Here is a 20,997-nt window from a genome sequence, read left to right as displayed (position 1 = left end):
AGTTTTGATTTTTGTTTTTTGAGACAATGGTCACTACAAAGATCTCTAGCTGACCTGGACTTAGTTTTTAGACCAGGATGGCATTGAACTCATTGAGATCCGTCTGCTCCTGCATCCCTAGTGCTGGGATTATGGATGTGCACTGTCATGTACAGGGATTCTATCCTGCTATATATGCAAGAACTCCTCCAAATTTTCATGTCATTATGTAGACATACTTACAATTAGAAAGTCATAGATACTGGTATACATTGTGTAGACAGAGTCATAGCACTTGGGAAAGTAGAGACAGGAGGATTGTGATATCAAAAACAGTCTGAGATCTCTCTCTCTCTCTTTCTCTTTCTCTCTCTCTCTCTCTCTCTCTCTCTCTCTCTCTCTCTCTCTCTCTCTCTCTCTCTCTCTCTCTCTCTCTCTCTCACACACACACACACACACACACACACATCTCATTCCCTGTCCAGTGGCTGGTCTGGGTCCCATGCCCAGGGGGTTGATTTGAGCTCTGCTTGCTTCTGGGACAAGAATATAGGTGCGCCTTGAGATCAGAGGTCCTGCTACTTGCTCAGGGGTAGCTAGAGTGATTTAGGGGTGAGGCTTGTGGCTTGTGCACAAAGCTAGGTTCTCAGCCTCTCCAGGGAGGTGGTAAATTTGTTCCCACTCCAGCTGTAACAGCTAGCTCTTTTATAGTGAGATTGCAAGTCTCAATAAGCAGTGGAACCTTGGAGCCCTACCAGATCTAAAAGTGACCTGCATGCCAAGTTCACTGCATAGAAAGCAGATGAATGTCCAAATCAGCCAAATATCATGAAATTGTTGACATCAGAAGGCAATCGAAACTCATGCATTCCAAAGACCTATGATGGTTCTGCAATGTTATGGCTTTCTGGAATGTCTGCCATGCAAGGCAAGCCAGGGGAAGTCAGTGAATGCTGGAAGGCACATAATGTGAGATACAGCAGGCTCAGCTGGTGCTTCCCCAGGGGTCAGCACTGGTCTTATCAGGATGGGGTAGTTAATTCTGCAAGCTGAAGAATGGCAAGAAGTTGCGTCTGAAATGGTCATGGTGGAGTGAGAAAAGAAGCCAAACTTTACTTGTGAATCAGGGTTTTAAGCCCTGGAAAGTAGGGGGAGTCAGTTTGAAAGGGAGAATGCATCTGATTCCCTAGGGATAAGGGTGTCAGGCCTTGTTTACAGTAAATCCTACAGGGCCTTATCACAAGAAAGAGAAAACAGTACTTAATTATCTTATGTGTGAGGGGTTGACTTCAAGGAATACATGACACCCCTTACAAAATCTGAAGTTATCAGAACAGGAGGAGTGAGGACCCTGCTAAGAAAGGGAGTCCATTCTTCATCGACTGAGCCTGAAACTGCAATCTGGATAAATCAGACTTCAACCTTAACCAGCATAATCGGTACTCACACTCACCCTCCCAACAAACACACACCACACAGATAGAGACAGGAAGAGACAGAGAAACAGAAACAGATTCTAAAGGGTTAATGCCAATATTAAATGTCTTCCGTGGCAATGGCTGGATATTTTAAAGTTAAAAACATAAATAAAGGCAAAGTAGAAGTAGCAATGATGGAATCTAATATTATTCATCAGGTAAAATTATGAAAACTGCTGATACTAATCAGAGGTTATGTTGCCAAAGTGCTGTCATCTCTTTCATTTTGTAGCATGCAAACATAAGTCAAACATTTTGTATGCTCTTGCTTTTCTAGCCATCTTTTTTCTTACTTGTGAATTAAACTGATTTTTCCATTTAATGTCTGCCAGCAACCAGCTATTTGTCCTGATCTGCTGCCTGAATGTATACTGCTGCCTTGCTTTCAAGCTTATACTGAACTTCTCTCCAGCCTTACATAATGACAGAGTGTAATTCTGTTCTGTTCCAAGCATCATAATTGTGCTTAGAATATTTAGGAATGTCTCCTTTATGTATCATGGTCCTGAAAGCAGCTCTAAGTTAAACTAGACTGCAAATCTTAATTTTGGTCAGTAATGGTGAAATACATCTATAATTCAAGTTCCAAGTTTGAGGTCAACCTAGCCTACATAGTGAGTTGAAGGACAATATATCTATATTGAGACCCTGGCTAAGAAACAATACCAACCACCCAAACAATATAGTCTTGTATTTGTAGAGAGATTAGAACAATGAATCAAAATTTAAATGTTTTACTGGTTACTCCATGAGGAAGTTGATATTTTTAAGGCTCTGTTTGATCTCATACAAACTATTATTTGCTAATATCAGTCCAATATAGACTGAGATACTTGATCTTTCATAACTTACCTGTTTGTTATAACTCTGTTTTCCTTTTTTAAAACATTAATTTAATGTGTATGAGTGGTTTGCCTACATACTTGTCTGTGCATCATGTATGAACTTGGTGCCCACACAGGCCAGATGTTTGGCTGAAATCCACAGGGACAGGATTTACAGACAGTTGTCAGTTACTGTGTGAGTACTGGAAATCGAACCTGCTTCTGCTGGAAGAGCAGCCAGTGCTCATAACTACTGGGCCATCTTTCAAGCCCCATAATTTCTCTTGAAAACATTTTTTGCTTCCTTGCTTAAAACTCTTAAATAAATCTTAGTTAATGCTCTCTTGTTATAAAGAGACACCATGATCACAGCAACTTTTATAAAGGAAAACATTTAATTGGGACTGGCTTATAGTTTAGCACCTGTTTAGTCCATATATTGTTACTTGTGCATATATTTTCAGGGCTGAACATTTGGTATTGGATAACCATTTGGTGCACTCTTCCATAGAAGATATTTTTTCCCACTCTCCACAGATCTCAGCATTAAGGATAATATTTAAATGAAGCCTAAGACCTTCATAGGTGATCTGACATCTTCTTTCTTCTCTAGTACCCACTGTACCAGACTTCTTTTTTTTTTTTCCCCCAGTGAGAGAATCAGTCCTCATGGGCACACAGAAGGAAATGCAGGCTATCCTGATGAGAAATGATGGATTGTGGCCAGATGGTGGGGGAAGAGCGCCCCCTGTTGGAGGTCTGGTGGAGGGGAATGGAGCAGAAGGGGAAAGGAAGGTGGGAAAAAGAAGATAAGATCAAAAGGATAACAATTGGTTAGTGCCATAGTTTGAGCAGAACACCTGGGCTCAGATCCATCCGTCATAATGATCTTCTCCCATACTTCTTCCATCTGGAGTCCCAGTAGGATGGCCTCACTTCTATCCCACTTTCCTGGTAAGTGAAGACTTTCATGGGACATATCCCTTGGGCTAGTGTCCAGATATAAGTGAGTATCTACCATTTGAGTCTTTCTGCATATGGGTGAGTGCATTATGATCATTTCTAGTTCAATTTATTTGTCCACAAATTTTGGGAATTCCTTGTTTTTAATAGCAGTGTAGTATTCCATAGTGTAAATGTATCACAGTTTCTTTATCCATTCTTCTACTGAGGGACACTTAAGCTGTTTCTATGGTCTGGCTATTATGAATAAGGCCGCTATGAACATGGTTGAGCATATGTCCTTGTTATGTGGTGGAGCATTTTCTGAAGAGTGGACAATACGTGCAGTAAACTTTGAACGCCTACCAAGATCTAGCCAATGGACAGGACATTCTCTACAGTTGAGTGGACTATGGGAACTGGCTTTCACACGAACTCTGGTGCCCCATATTTGACCATGTTCCCTGGATCGGGAGACCTTGTGGCACTCAGAGGAAGGATAGTAGGTTACCAAGAAGAGACTTGATAACCTATGAGCATATCCAGGGGGAGGAGGTCCCCCTCAGTCACAGTCATAGGGGAGGGGAGTGGGGGCAAAGTGGGAGGGAGGGAGGAATGGGAAGATACAAGGGATGGGATAGCTATTGAGATGTAATATGAATGAATTAATAAAAAAGGCATGTGCCACCAAAAAGGAAAAGCAAAACAAAACAAAACAAAAAACAAAGGGATAACAATCAGGATGTAATCTTAATACATTATAATAAATAAAAGAAATAAAAATAAATTTAACAAATTCCAATTCACAGACAGTTTTATATCAAAATATTAATTTTTAAATAAAATATATTTTCTGGCAAAATAATAAGAACTTTTCAGATGCCATAACCAAGGATCAGGCTATGCTCATGACCTGGTCATGCCCACACATAATGTGTTTTTGGTCATGGTGTTTCATAAAAGCAAATGTAAGCTTAGCTAAAATAGTAATAAGATCTCACAAAATAGGTAATAGCTCTTTAACAATTTATAGGCTGTTGGGCATGCACCACTTCCATTCTGGACAGAGGCAGTGTAAAACTTTTCTGTTTCTTACAACATAGGTTTGCTTTTTATTATTATTATTAGTTTGATGCCATTACAATGCTGAGAGGATCCATTATGGAACAACTGTAGAGAACTGTGTACCATTTACTGCTTAGATTAAGATCAAAGATCAATAAACAAAGATTCACACTATTCACTCAGCACTGTGTTTCATTTCAGAGAGCCAGGCAGCACTTACAGGAACAGGTTACAAGTGAGTGGGGAAAGTAGACTTTTCTAAGAGTCTAGGATCTTAGATATGGACAGTTTTTCTTGAGGTCAATTCTAGTGTAGAACAGAGTACTTTGGGCAAAATGAGACATAGCTTCAACTCCCCAGCCTCCTGCAGGGATTACTATGGGATTTTTCTCTTGTTTCATAAAAGAGGCCAGAAGAAACCATAGAGTAAACTCCCAGGAAAGAATTGCAGTGTACAGATATTCTATGATGGTTCTTTATGTTCTCAGCCACTGTACAGTTCATGTTTCCATGGTTTCACAGGTATCTTTTGAATGATGCCATTTCCACCTTTATATTTTTATACTGTTTGCCTGAGTGAAATTGGAAAATCTGGATTGTCTCCAATGTTTATTTTTTTTATAACACTGTAAATATTAGGTGTTTCCATGAGTATATACAGCTGCTGTATAAAGAATAAAAATGTATATATTTTTTGGTTATTAAGAGGAGACACATGCAGTCTGGTGCTAACATGATTGAAAAATATTGCTAAGCATATTTGGGGTTGCAGACTGCCTTAGTTACTTTTTTAGTAACTGTTTCTGTGAAGAAGCACCATGACTAAGACAGCTAATAAAAGAAAGCACTTAACTGGAGGCTTGCTTACAGCTTCAGAGAGTGAGTCTATGGCCATAATGGTGATAATGGGGAACATGTAAGTATGGTTAGACATGGTTCTGGAGCAGTAGCTGAGAGGTTACATTTATTCTATACCACTATGCAGAGAAGGATTGAAATAGAAAGACAGACAGAGAGAGAGAGAGAGAGAGAGAGAGAGAGAGAGAGAGAGAGAGAGAGAGAGAGAACTGCTTACTAGGAATAGTATGGGCTTCTGAAACCTTAAAGCTGTCTCCGAATCAAGCCATATCTCATAGCCTTCCAAAACAATTCTACCAATTGAGTATCAATTGTTCAAATGTATGAGCCTATGCGGAGAATTCTCATTCAAATTGACTCACAGTCAAAATTTTCTTCTGTTCTCACATGATGGAAAGGGATATGCCTGCTCCTTGAGAGTCTTTTTGCATAAATAATATTATTAAATGTTGATAATTTTATACATATTTATAATGTAGTTTGGCTAGCTCCTTCTACCTTCTCCATCTCCTATCCATCCTTTTATCTCCTCTTCTTCCTATTAGTTCCTCTCGTAGATTCAAGGCATTTCATCTCATTTTATAATTCCTGTAGTTTAACCAGGGTTATCAGAGTGACCATAGGATTGAAACTATACATTTGTGTCTGGTAGAATCAAGAACGAGTGAACAATTGAAGATACTGACTCATCCTTTTCATGAATCTCTGTAGCTAATACTACAGCAGTGAAGAACAAGGTTCTCTGAGTTTATCCATACCTGGCTGTTAATGGATCCATTCAGGTGCAGACACAGTGCAGAAACCAAGAGCTACTGTGAGATTTTTTTTTCAATAGTTGTGCTTTGCCCAAGAAATGCCATTTTGCAACCATTCTCAATAATCTCAGCTCTTACATTTACACTTTAAATCTTTCCTATGCTATTTTTCAACCTGGATATTTCTATGGCTACATTTTCTCCTTGAAATATCATCTTGCCAAATTCCATCTGTTGGAAATATTTTTTCCTTTCTTATACACAATCTGAAATGATTTTTACTTCATTCTGTCTTCCTTTTTCCACAATAGTTGGTTTCTTTCTCATGTATTTCATGTGCTCCTAGTATCATTTTTCACTTATTCCATAGAGAAATTATCACATTTCTGTTGCAACTTATGTGCAAAAGGCTATATCTATGGATATTCTTGATTTATACTCTTGTGAAATATATTCAGCATTATTAATTATTGTATCACAAAATTGTGTTAAATGCAAAAAATAGAGACTAGGAAAAGATGAAGATGAAAGAATCCTTGGAAGGATGCACCATTGTCTAGCCTTTCATTGAGCATATCCACCTTGCCAGTTCAGAATTTGCTACATAGCAAAATTAAACAAATAATCCCACCCCAAATACCACTTCTCTTGAATCTCAACCACTGTTTAAAATGTATAACATATGCACATAACAGATTGTATATCTTCACTACTATCAGTGTTATTAGCAACATCCTGTTTTCAAACTTTTCAGCAACTTACTATATTATTAGCATTTTCAAATAGTGGTGTAGTTAAGTAGGATTGCCACTATTAGTTTTATTTCATGTATTTGGCATAAGTTGTATCCTCAAAAATAACATAATTTACAAATATTACTTTATATCCAGCCATTCTGATACACTTTTAAATACAGAAGACCATTCAGAATGCATCTTGACTTGCACTACGGTTAACACCAATTTTTTTTTAACATTTGGGCCATGAAAAACAATCATAAAGGACACCAGAAAAATCACTCTGCTATCCTTTTGTGAGTGGTTTAGTGAACTTAAAACAAACTCAAGTCACTGAAGAAGAAAGACCCTCATTTGAGGAATTTCTTCTATTCAGTTGTCCAGTGGGCATGTCTCTGGGACATATTCTTGATTAATGAATGATGTGTAAGTACCTAGGCCACTGAAAATGGTACCACCCCTTCCCAGTTAGGTATTCCTGGTTTGTACAGGAAAGCTTGTTGAACAAACATTGGAGAACATACCAGTAACTAGTGTTTCCCCATGGTGTCTCCTTCAGTTCCTGACTCTGTGTTCTTGCCTAGAACTCTTGCCCTGACTTTCATCAGCATTGCTTTGTAGTCTGCCAGTTGTAAGATGAAACAGATCTCTTTTCCTAAGTTGGTCTTGTTTAGTGTTTTGTGACAGCAATAAAAAGAAAATTGAAACATAAACTGATACCGGGAAGGGATCAGGCCTGTGACAGGACTGGCTATGTTGTCTTGGGGAAAATTGTGAAGGATTTTGGAACACTGGGCTAGAAAGGGACCACTGAGTCACTACCAGTTAATAAGCTCTTATGGGGATATAAAAATGTTAACAGTCGTCCAGATGATTTGAGACTCCTTTAGGGATTTTCAGAGAAAAAAATTCACTATCTGGAGTATTCATGTGATATCTTAAATTAATCAAATTAATTTAAATTAATGTGGCTTTTAGGTAGCTAGAACTGAAGAATCAGTTATGATTAACAAGAGACAAGTACTATTTTAGTAAAAACCTTTGCTTTAATGGAACAATTAATGCTAGTCTTTTATTAATCACAGCTCATTATCTACAGCCAGACAACCAGCATCAATTGTTCCATTAAACAACATGATTTAGTGCCTCCTGTGACAAGCATTGACATTCAATTCATAAGACATGTTTATTCTTCTTGGATGTCAGAACATAGCTATAAAATGCAATTGGGTCAGTGTTTCAAGATGACAGATGAATTCGGTGATAAATGAGAATTTCCCATGTTGTGTTCGTTTTGGTATATTGAAGCTTCAGGACGGAAGGGGTCTTAGAGAGTAAGTGGGGCAGCATATGTGCATCCAAGTTCGGTTTCCTGACTAGGACAGGAAAAGCCATTGGAAAGAATTCAGCCTGAGTTGCAGTGGAGTCCTGTGCATATTGAAGATACCAGAATTTTGGGGTACCCTCCAAAGACAGCAGCAAGCACAGAGTTGTTTTGTGCTGTGGATTGTAGATCAGAAAAGTGGAGCTACCAAAGCCTTTTAGAGCTCAAAATATCATAAGTGTACCCCAGCTGTTAGATACTGAACTATTTAAACTGCTGAAATGTTGGCTTGGTTTTGTTTTTATTGTAACCATGCTCGGGTTCTTCATCTTGGGATAAAAAGTATTTCTCTTTCTTTGTTTTGTTTTGTTTTACAGAGGCCCACAGGTGAGACAACATAGAATTTTAAAGAGGTTAGTCTTAAAAAAAAAAAAAAGAACTAGGTCTCCAACCTACAGAGATCCAACTTCTTCTGCTATTAGAGTACTGGGATAAAAGACATAAGCCACTACTCTTTGTGGATCCTGAATCTTCCTAATCTTCCTAGATGTTTGCCAACTCCATACCCTTTATTTCTCTCTCTGTTTCTCTCTCTCTGTCTCTCTGTCTGTCTGTCTCCCTCTCTCTCAACAAACAATAAATATACGTAAAATATACGTAACTGCTTCCTTTCCCTCCACAAAAATGCATAATCAAAATATTAGTAAGACAAAAAAGGTACAAATAAAGTAATATGAGAAAAAAAGTTTACAAAAATATCACTGAGTTTGTTTTGTGTTGGTCAGCTACTCCTGGGCATGGGATTATCCCTTAAATGTAGTTACCATGTCCAGTGAAACTCTATGGGAGAAAATCTATATTTTTTCTTTTGAAAGTAAGTGTGGTTCTTATATCCAGTGAAACTCCATGGGAGAAAACTATATTTATACCTTTGAAAGTAGGAATCAGTTGTATATACCTTCTTGGTTAGATGTAAGAGTTCACTTCTCCCTCTCAGTGTTTTGACCCTATTTGCCTTGAAATTGGGTTTCCTGTCAGTTTTGTTGAGTTCATATGAGCCTCATTCTTGTTGTGTCTGATAAGACAATGCTTCCTTGGAATCCATGATCACTTCTGGCTCTTAAAATCCTCCAGCCTCCTTTTCTGTATAGCTCCTTAAGCTCCAAGGGGAGGGGTTTGATGAAGAATATAGCCACTTTTCTTAGTATCTTTTATTGAAGAGATGATTTTTCCTTATTGACATATTTTTTGGTACTTTTATTAAAAGTCAATAGACCATACATACAGTGATGTATTTCTAGACTTTCAATTCTGTTACATGTATTTCTATATATCTATATACCAGTGACACATTTTAGTGGTTACTGTTGTTTTATCATAATTAAATAAACCAGGAGTGGTAAGTGTTCCAACTTTGCTGGATTTTGAATTTTAATGGAATTTTTCAGTTTTCTATGATCATGCTATGTTTAAATGTAGTTTTTCTTTACAAAATAAAACATTACTATATAATTCTTTTCTAATTACCCCATATGAAAAAACAGAATAATATTGCCTAGAGTTCTAAAATCATATTTCTTTATACAATACTATTTCTCTAAAGAAAACCAGGAAAAGTGTGAAATACTTTCATGAAGCTTATTCTCTGAACCTTCTTATTTAGAAAACTCTTTCAAATTTTAGTCATCGATTCTTTTGGATTTAAGTTACCATCTGGTATAATTTCCTTGCTCTCATACAGCTTTTTCCCTACCAGTTTCTTTGTGTTGTAGCATTATTGTTGTGTTTTTATATTTATGCTTATTATAGCCAATACAGTAAAATTATATATAATTTTGTTTCATTTACTTACTTTAAATTTTGGTTAAGAGAAGAAATAATATGCAATTCTATCTTTTATAATTTCTTTCTCAATTACCTTTACTGACACTTTTTTCTTGCTACAGTAGATTTGAATTACTGACTGGGATACTCTTATTTATCAGTAGCTCTTATATAAAGAGTCTGCTAGCCACAGTTGTCTCATATTTATTTATCTTGGAAAGAAATTGTTTTTCCATTCTTCAAAGGGGATTTTGCTGTATACAGGATTCTTGTACAACAGTCATTACTTCATTCAGTAGTATGAATATATGCTGTTGTCAAGATTTTATTTTTGTCTTTTGATTTTGATATTCTCTGTTATTTTGGTACATTTTCTAGTATCATTTTGTCATACAGTATATTTTAAACATGGCTACCTTTTCCCTGATTCTTTCTGATCCTTCTTACCTCCCACCCAGCACTCCCTATCATTTCTTTCTTCTCTCTTTAAAAAGAAAAAAAAAAACCAAAAACAAGCAAACAAAAAAAAAACAGGTAAACAAAGCAACACAAACAAATCTGATTTTTTTTTTGAATCAAAGGACAAAAATACAAGAAAAACACATATACTTACACATGCACTCACACACACACACACAAACAAACAAACACACAAAGGCCACAAACCCACAAAACTGGAAAGCATAATATAAAAGCAAAATGCATTTAACATATTCACCCAAATTCTTTAACAAAGTAATATGAGACAAAAAGGTTAAAAAAAAAATACCATTGTGTTTGTTTTGAATTGGTCATCTACTGCTAGACATAGGGCCTCTCTTAAGTGTTGTTTGTATACACAGTGAGACTCCATTGGTGAAATCTACTTTTTTTGTTATGATATAGAGAAGTTTATTATATGGGTGTGAGAAGAAAAGGGGAGTGCTCCAGAAAGAGAAGGGGGAGAGAAGAAAGAGGTAAGAGAGCAAGAGTGAAATCTAATCTTCCTTTGTAAGCAAATGTCAGTTGGGAATCATTTCTTGGTTAGGGATAGGAGCTCTCAGTGTTGCAAACACATCTGACTTGACACTGCGTAGTGCCTGTGTTTACTGCCATAATCTCTCTTTGAGTTCATATGTGCATCAGTCTTATTGTGCCTGGAAGGCATACATTGGACTGTTGATGTTTGTTGGATACATTAATGGATATTATAATCTCAAAAAATATTTGGTGTACTTACCTGATGTCATATATATGCCTAGGCATTAATAGACATGTACCCTTTTTTTAAATTTCAACATACTTTTAGCAGATGATTATGACTCAATTCTAATGATCCTGAACATGTTTTTACTTACATTGGTATTTAAGCAAGGTAATAAGTAAGCTAAAACTGTACTTAATAACATTTTGATAGTCTTGGCATTCATTATTATTATCTTAGATAATATTTTCCTATTCACAGTGTTTCATGTGATACCTTTTGTTTCATTTCAAGATGAAAATTTGAAAATCAGTGTTATGAGAACATCAACTAGATAGTAATTTTTTTTTATCAAGAATATCTTTGAAGGCCTGCACTCTGTTTTGGGCCTATTGGTGCCATCCATGATATAAATGATATAATTAAATACATGTAGAGTTTTTGAAATCTTCACAGATTATATATATATATATCTGAAGTAACATAATATTCAAATACAAATTTTGAGACATATATGTTAATGAGATACAGATACAGTTACATACCTATATATTATCAGTGTAAATTCTTCAGAAATATATCCAGGAATAAAACTTTTGGTAAGAGCATACCTCTATATCTACTAAGCAGATCATTTACAAAACATAAGATATATTTTACCTTGTGAATTTATAACCCTGATATATTTATTGACTAGTGATATTAATAGACACACTACTGTTGAGAACATTACACTTGTTTTCAAATGTAGTTTACAGTACAAAATAATATGTTAGAATTTCTTCTAATAGACTTTAACAAAATATTGGGCAAGTTTAAAGGAAGCTGAGAAGTAAAACAAGAACATGCACATGGGTATTATAGACTTGCTTTAAATCAGAATTGCTGTAAGCCTTGAGACACAAACTTGAACTTCATTGCATTCTGGAATTGATTGGAGTTCAATTTTAAAGCATAGTGAGAGATCTCAGAAACTGCTGTGGGATTATTTCATGCCTTTGCATAGCTTTTTAACTCTGTTGGGTTTTCTAGTTCCAGGTAATTTTTAGACTTATGATGCAAGGCAAGTAAGAATCCAGTGTTGGGATGAATCAGAATTTGAGTGTTTATTATATTTTATTCCACATGCAAAAGATTAGTTTTTGTTGATCTTTCATTGGCAAAGATGAACTTAAAGATAAAAACCAAATTTGTTTGTTTGTTTGTTTGTTTTTCTGTTTGTTTGGTGTTCTCCATCCCTTCTGGCTCTTACACTCTAAGGGGAGGGATTGGTGGAAACATCCCATTTAGGCTTGACTGTTCCAATCTCACACTCTCTGTATAATATCTGTTTTTATCTGCTGCAGGAGAAGGCTTCTCTGATGATGACTGACCAAGGCACTGATCTACAAATGTATCAGAACATCATTAGGATTTATTTTAATGCTACATTGTTTTTAAAAGAACACTGGTGTTTAGTTTTACTCTAGGTCAGGTTCTTGGTCACTCAAGCAGGGTTGGGTATGGGTTTCATCTTGTGGAATGAGCCTTAAGTTAAAGAAGATATTGGTTGGTTATCATTACAAGCTTTATGTAACCATTTTCCTAGCATATCTTTCAGGCAGAACATCATTGTATGTTTGTGGTTGTGTTCGTATTTATGTTTTATCTTTGGTAACATGAAGAGTACCTCCCTGTATATTTACATACATGTGTACACATACATATATAGTTATATTTCTGTGTGCATACATGTGTCTATATTCTAATCAAGTTCCAAGGAGTCTTTTTACATGGCATTTTGTATAATAATAATATTATTTTTATTATTATTTAGTAATGATTATTATTGTTATTATTATTAATTCACATTACATCCAAATTGTAATCCCCTCGCTCTTATCTTCATGCTCCTACCCTCCCTTCCTTTTCTGCTTTATTGACTTCCCCTAGACCTCTGACAGGAGGAGTCTTCCTCTCCCACCATCTTACCACAGCCTGTCAGGTCTCATCTGAAGAGCTTGTATCCCCTTCCTCTGTGTTCTCACAGGGTCTGTCCCTAAGGGGCAGTGATCAAACCACAGGCACAAGAATTCTTGTCAGAGGCAGTCCCCTGGTCTCCCCCACCATGTGGAGAATGAGGTGTCCATCAGCTACATCTTAACAGGGGGGTCTAGGTCGTCTGCTTGCAATGTCCTTGGTTGGTGCTTTACTTTGCACAGGCCCCCGGGGGTCCAGATCAGACAGCCTTGATAGTATCCTTGTGGAGCTCCTGACAACAACCCCCCAAGGCCTTTCCATGCATCAAATCTTCCTAGAATTCACAGCTCTTCACGAAGAGTATGACTGTAAGTCCTACTATCTATCCTGATCCAGTTCAAGGTAAAATTTAAAGCATTTGGACTATCTTGAAAAGTTATAGTCTTGTTACATTATTTCCATTGGGAGCAACAGAAATCATCATTTTATTGGTTTCCTAGGACCACTATGATGAACTACTAGCAATTTGGTGGATTATAGCATAGAATTATATTATATCCTTGTTTTGAGATGAAAAATTGAGGTACTACCAAAATTGTTTCCTTCAAAAACCATTTACAGTCTGTGTATTTGTTTACTTTATTTGACCTAACAATGACTTTCTTCTCCTTGCATCTCATCAATTTCCCCTTTTTGTATGTCTATGTCTATCCCTGCTCAAATCGCTACAATAAAGCCTTGGCGTAGCAACTCCTTCTTCACTACACGGGAAATCACATTCAAACTAGATACTACTATATTAGAATTGTCTCTTGAAAACGTAGCCATAACTGACTTGGAATTTGCTTTTGACACAGATTAGCTTGAATTCTTGGTCCTTCCCCCTCTGTATTTGAAGTGCTGAATTTACAGGTACGTATAAACATGTGCTGAACTGCTATAATTGCTCTTCTTACTTTATCAATGCTTCCAATTGTTATCACCTGCCAGACAATTTTAGATGTGATAGTTTGATTTATAATTTTGATCTCACATGATTTTGAATAGTTTTAATTTTTATACAAACTTTTCCTGAGAGTTTTTGCTATATTTAACATTATATTTTTTGGATTTTTGGATGTTGTTATTATTATTATTATTATTATTATTATTATTATTATTATTATTAATGTTAACATGCTTTGTAGTAAATCAAGAGTATGGACAGGATATTTTGAGTAAGAATTCAATCAATATTGAAATCTTGCAAAATCAATATTGCAAAAGTCCCAAATCTACTAATATATTAGACAATTTGAAGAGCAAAATAGACAATTAAATAGTAATTATCCAGCATACCATTCACAAAGATAATCTCATCACCTTTTAACAAATATTCATACAGTTTTTCAATTGCAGTTTTTCACATATATTTTAACTAAGTTGACTGGATCATCATTTCATAGCACAACTTAATGCAATAATACATCTTTCTGACTCTCAGTATTTTTATTCATTGAATAGAAATGTGATGGATGACCCTGGTTGCCAGTTTGACACATCCAAGAAGAGGAAATCTCAGCTGAAAAATGGTCTCAATCAGAATGACCTGTGGGCGTCTATGGAACATTTTCTATTTATTTATTTATTTATTTATCTATTTATTTATTTTATTTATTTATTTTTTATTTTATTTTCTATGCATTTATTCATTTTTATTATTTTTATTTTAATTTATTTTTATTTATTTATTTATTTATTATTTTAAATTTATTTTAATTAATTTATTTATTTTTTAAAAAAGATTTATTTATTAGTATGTATGCAGTGCTCTGCCTGCATGTACACCTGCAGGCCAGAAGAGGGCATCAGATCACATTATAGATAGTTGTGAGCCACCATGTGGTTTCTGGGAATTGAACTCAGGACCTCTGGAGGAGCAGTCAGTGCTCTTAACCTCTGAGCCATCTCTCAAGCCTATGGAGCATTTTCTTGATTGCTAATTTATGTAGGATGGCCAAGCCCACCGTTGGTGGCACTATCCCTAGACAGGTGGCATAAAATAATTATCCCTGGGCTCTATCAAAAAAGGAAGCTGAGAGAGCCAGAAGAAGCAAGCCAGCAAGCAGCATTCCTCTATGGTCTCTACTTCAGTTCCTGCATCTAGGTTCCGTCCTCATATTCTTCCAAGATGAGCTGTAGGACTGACTCTCACATGAACTCTGGTGCCTCATATTTGACCATGTCCCCTTGATGGGGAGACCTGGTGGCCTCACAGGAAGGATAGCAGGCTAACAAGATGAGACTGAATAGCCTATTATAATATAGAGGAGGAGGAGGAGGTCTCCCTCAGTCACAGACATAGGGAAGGGGAATAGGGTGAAAGTGGGAGGGAGGGAGGAATGGGAAGATACAAGGGATGGGATAACAATTGAGTTGTAATCTGAAAAAATTAATTAAATTATAAAAAGAAGGAAAGGGCCTATTCCAGATAACATTACCTTTTAGTTAACTAATTTATTCAATTTACATCCCAATCATAGCCCCTCCTTCTGCTCCTTCCGGCTCCACCCTTCTTCCCTCTTCTCCAATCCCTATTCCTCAAAAAATGGGAACTCTCCCATCCACCCCCTAGCTCATCTAGTCACATCAGGTCTGATTCTATCCTCTTCCTCTGTTGCCTGGCAAGTCAGATTTTCCAGGGAGGAATGATCAAAAAGCAATGATCAAACAGTTAATGTCAGAGGCAGCCCCTCTCTCCTTACTAAAGAACCTACATAAAGCCTGAGCTGTCCATCTGCTACATCTATTTAAGGGGATTAGGTTCAGTCTATGTATGTCTCTGCTTTAGTTCTTCAGTCTGCACAGGCCCCTCTGGACCCTGGTTAGTTGCCTCTGTTGGTCTTCTGGAGCTCCTCTCACCTCCAGGTCCTTTTCTCCACCTCCCCACTTTCCCACATGCCTCCTAATGCTTTGCCCAGTGTTTGCCTATGAGTCTAACTCAGAGGCAGAAATAGAATAGACAGCACAAGTGATCGAAGAGAGAACAATGTAGGAGAGAGAACAGAGAGAGAACTGAGGGTGGAGATCAGCCTTAGGGAGAGCAGGGGTGGGAGGACAGAAGGCCTGGAGAGAGAAGGAAAACCATGAGTAGAAGCATCTTTGTGACAAGCTGGAGACATAGGACAAGATAGGCTTCTGGGAGAATATGGGGTGACTCTAGTTGATATTCCTAGTAGCAGGGACAATGGAGACTGAAGATGCCACCCTCTAACTTGAAAGGACCCCTAGTTCAGGGAGGGGAACACCAAAATACCCACAAAAATTTCAACCCAAAAGTTACCATGCCTACAAGATGTTTAGGGATAAAAGTAGAGCAGAGATTGAAGGAATATTGAACCAAACTCTGGCCCACCCTGAGAACCACCCCATTCAGGAGAGCTTACCCTTGACATTGTTAACCATACTCTGCTATGCTTACAGACAGGGGCCTAGCATAGCTGTCCACTGAGAGGCTACACCCACCAGTGGATTGAAACACATCATGAACATATATTAATAGTACACAATAACGGCTATTATTTTTAAAGTTTATATATCCAAAGAGTAAAACAAGTCTTATTTTTCTAAACTTGCTTATCATCAGTTCTAAATATTAATTTTATTTTATTTTATTTTATTAATTTACTCAGATTACATCTCAATTGTTATCCCATCACTTGTATCCTCCTATTCCTCCCTCCCTCCTGCTTTCACCCTATTCCCCTCCCCTTGGTCTATGACTAAGTGGGACCTCCTCCCCCACTATATGATCATAGGCTATCAAGTCTCATCTTGGTAGTCTGCTTATTCTTTCTTTGAGGGCCATCAAGTCTCCCCACCAAGGGTAGGTGGTCACATATGGAGCACCAGAGTCCATGTCATAGTTAGTGCCTGCTCTCCACATAACTGTGGAGAATGTCCTGTTCATTGGCTAGATCAGGGTAGGGGTTCAATGTTTACTACTTTTATTGTCCTTGGTTAGTGCAATAGTTTGAGCAGACACCCCTGGGCCCAGATACACCCATCATGATGTTCTTCTTTTAGGTTTCTAGGATTCTCTGGATCCTTCTATTTCCTCATATCCTATATTTGTCTTACCTAGAGTCCCAGTGGAATGCCCTCACATCTGTCCCAATCTCCTGGTAAGTGAAGACTTTCATGGGACATGCCTTTTGGGCTAGTGCCCAATTATAAGTGATTATATACCATGTGAGTCTTTCTGCCTCTGGGTTAACTCACTCAGTATGATCATTCCTGGTTCCATCCATTTGTCCACAAATTTCAGGATTTCCTTGTTTTTAATAACTGAGTAGTATTCCATAGTGTAAATATACCACAGCTTCTTTATCCATTCTTCAACTGAGGGACATCTAGGCTGCTTCCATGTTCTGGCTATTATGAATAAGGCTGCTATGAACATGGTTGAGCATATGTTTTTGTTGTGTGGTGGAGCATTTTCTGGGTATATTCAAGAGAGTGGAATAGCTGAGTCTTGAGGAAGCCCTATTCCCAGTTTTCTGAGAAAGCACCAGATGGATTTCCAAAGTGGCTGTACTAGTTTGCATTCCAACCAGCAATGAAGGAGTGTTCCTCTTTCTCCACATCCTCGCTAGCATGTGATGTCACTTGAATTTTTGATCTTGGCCATTCTGATGGGTGTAAGATGGAATCTCAGAGTTGTTTTGATTTGCATTTCTCTGATGACTAATGATGTTGAGCATTTCTTTAAGTGTTTCTTCGCCATTCGATATTCCTCTCTTGAGAATTCTCTGTTTAGTTCTGCACCCCATTGCTCAATTAGGTTATTTGGTTTGGTAGTGTTTAATTTCTTGAGTTCTTTACATATTTTGGATATTAGCCCTTTGTCAGATGTAGGGTTGGTGAAGATCTTTTCAGTCTGCAGGCTGTTGCTTTGTTCTGTTGACAGTGTCTCCTGCCTTACAGAAGCTTCTCAGCCTCATGAGGTCCCATTTATTAATTGTTGACTTTAAGGCCTGTGCTGTTGGTGTTCTGTTCAGGAAGTTGTCTTCTGTGCCAATGTGTTCCAGCATCTTCCCCACTTTTTCTTCTAACCAATTTAGTGTCTCTGGTTGTATGTTGATGTCTTTAATCCACTTGGACTTGAGTTTTGTGCATGTTGACAAATATGAGTCTACTTGCATTTTTCTACATGTAGACATCCAGTTAGACCAGCACAATTTGTTGAAGATGCTATCGTTTTTCCATTGAGTAGATTTGGCTTCTTTGTCAAAAATCAAGTGACCATATATGTGAGGATTCATTTCTGGGTCTTCAATTTGATTCCATTCATCAATCAGCCTATTGCTGTGCTAGTACCATGCAGTTTTAATTACTGTTGTTCTATAGTACAGCTTGAGATCTTGCATGGAGATTTCTCCAGAGGATCTTTTATTGTATAGAATTGTTTTTGCTATTATGGGTTTTTTGTTTTTCCATATGAATTTGAGAATTGATCTTTCAATGTCTTTAAAATTGTGTACGTATTTTGATAGGGATTGCATTGAATCTATACATTGCTTTTGGTAAGATGGCCATTTTTACTATGTTAATTCTCCTGATCCACAAAGAAGGGAACTCTCTCCATTATCGGATGTCATCTTCAGTCTCTTTCTTCAGAGATTTAAAGGTTTTTTTTTCAAACAAGTCATTCACTTGCCTGGTTAGAGTTACTCCTAGATATTTTATATTGTTTGTGATTATCGTGAAGGGTGTAGTTTTTCTACTTTCTTCTTCTGCATGATTGTCATTTGTATAAAGGAAAGCTAAAGGCTACTGAATTTTTGAGTTAATTCTGTATCCAGCCAATTTGCTGAAGATGTTTATGAGCTGTAGGAGTTCTCTGGCGGAATTTTGGGAGTCACTTCTGTACACTATAATATCATCTTTATATGTGGAGGACTAAATAAAGCAAGTGAAACATGTACTACTCCCAACTATTGGTGTTTGTAGCCCAAAGTCTGCATTCAAATTTGGACCTGAATAACTTTCTAAGATTTTACAGTCTTCCAAGTTGTCACTCTGTAAGGCAAAGCAAACCCCACTCCAGTGCCTATCTTTGACCTAAATCCAACTGTATATATTTTTCAAAATCCATGTTTCAATGGAATGCCATGGTGGCACATTACACTATTTATACTGTTGGCATTTTGGGATTTGCTTTGATCTGTTTGTAACTGTGCCCTGGTTCTTTGCTCTTAAAGTAAAAACGTTTTTAAATTAATTTTGATTATACAGGGACCGCAGTTGGGAAACTTGAACTTTCAAAGGACATTTTGGATTTTTAAAGAGCCTGCATATTTTTAAAAAGATTTAACCTTTTATAGATATTTGTGTCTTATATTTTGATATTAATATCAATATGCCATCTTGGGAATAAATAAGAAAGAAAACTTTCAAATAAAAAGTGATGTGTTTGTGTGTCAAGTTGACAAGAGGTCAGCTGGACTATATAGAGGAATTGAAATCCATAAACATAGCTGCTCTGACAAAGGATCACATCCAAAGATCAAGTCTGTGTGATCAGCTAGAATATAGACATGCCCTTAGAACACACCTTTAATCCCAAACAATGATGTCTAATTGAGGGGCAAAATGACAAATCAGAGACAGGTTTAACAGCATGAGTCAGAAATAGGATACATACTCACAGATCTCATGAGAACATACAGAAGAGAGAAACTACTTAAGAACAGTGCAGAGAAACACAGTGGAGTTGAGTTTGGTGCAGTCAGTGCAGTTCACTTGTGAAGTACAAAGGCAGTTTTCCCAAGCAGAGCAATTAATTCATCGAGAAAATGAAAGAAGCCAAATTGAATCAATCAGCTTGGAGAGGAGTTTTGATTCAAAACATCTGAGTTGAAACAGCCATCCAGAGTTCAGAAAGAACTAGAAAAGGTGAAGCTATCCAGCACCAAATCTCAGAGGCTGGAAACATTTTAGGCCTAGGTTAGCAGTGCTGCAGTGCTCACACCTCTGAATGACCCTGGGGACAGGGGATGAATTGGCACAGAGTCAAGGACACAGACCTTGGGAGTTCTGGTGCAAAGCAACTCATTTATTTTAGAAATAGGGCAACCCTTTATACCCGACTCCAGAACTCCCATAGGCTGTTGAAGCTTTTGCCTCCATCATGTCATCATGGGATACATGTGCATGGCTCATGCCACCTTGTGCATGCCGTTGCTGGGCTCCCTGGCAAATTTTGTTGGAAATTGAAAGCCTTGTCAGCATGCATGCAGAGTCACTTGTTACTTCCTGCTACACAGTCAACAGAGGCTGGAAGCTGAAGCCTTCAAGGTCCAGACTTACAGAAGTTTAGATTGTTCCGTGGTTAGAAGCTCCCAAGCCTAGGCTTAGGGAAAGTTAGAAAGAAAAGCTCTGGGTGCATCCCAAGCCACTTATTCATTAAGCTTGGATATGGCTCTCAACTCATCCCTTCAGAGGAAATAAAAACATTTACAGTACTGGCTAGTTTTATATCAACTGGACACAATATAGAGTTATGAGAGAGGAGGGAGCCTCAAATGAGAAAATTCCTCCATAAGACTTTATGTATGCCTATAGATCATTTTCTTAATTAGCGATTGATCTAGGGCACCCCAGCTTATTGTGAGTGGTACCATCCCTTGCCTGATGGTTCTGGGTTACAGAAGAAAGCAGGATGTGTGGGCCACATAGAGGAAGCCAGTAAGTGGCACCTATCCATGGCTTCTATATAAGCATCTGCTCCCAGGTACCTGTCCTATTTTAGTTCTTGTCCTGACCTCTTTGGTGATTAACTGTTATTTAGGACTGGGAGTAAAATAACCTTTTTCTTCCCCAAGTTTCTTTTGATCATGATAGTTCATCAGAGCAATGGTAGCCCTAACTAAGACAGAGTAGATGCTGGTTGTGATAGCATAATATTAGTTGTGGTGAGTTTCAAGGAAAAGGGAAATATAGGAACATACTTCCCAGAGCAGTACACTTAATATGACATTATCAAGTTGTTTCCTTTGTTAAAGTACCACACTTTTAAACTGAAAAAT

The 20,997-nt window shown here is 37.3% G+C and overlaps 1 non-coding gene across 1 annotated transcript; it reads right to left on the bottom strand.

Moving 5' to 3' along the window:
* Positions 1–4,201: 4,201 nt before the first annotated feature.
* LOC127186102 (U6atac minor spliceosomal RNA) lies at positions 4,202–4,324 on the bottom strand. Its single transcript, XR_007830336.1, has one exon. It is a non-coding gene; the product is annotated as a U6atac minor spliceosomal RNA (small nuclear RNA).
* Between the last annotated feature and the right edge of the window lie 16,673 nt (positions 4,325–20,997).

The sequence above is a fragment of the Acomys russatus genome, chromosome X (assembly GCF_903995435.1).
Source record: "Acomys russatus chromosome X, mAcoRus1.1, whole genome shotgun sequence".
In the NCBI taxonomy this organism is placed as follows: domain Eukaryota; kingdom Metazoa; phylum Chordata; class Mammalia; order Rodentia; family Muridae; genus Acomys; species Acomys russatus.
The sequence above is the reverse complement of the archived record's forward strand: the minus strand, read 5'-3'. Positions and strand labels throughout refer to the sequence as shown.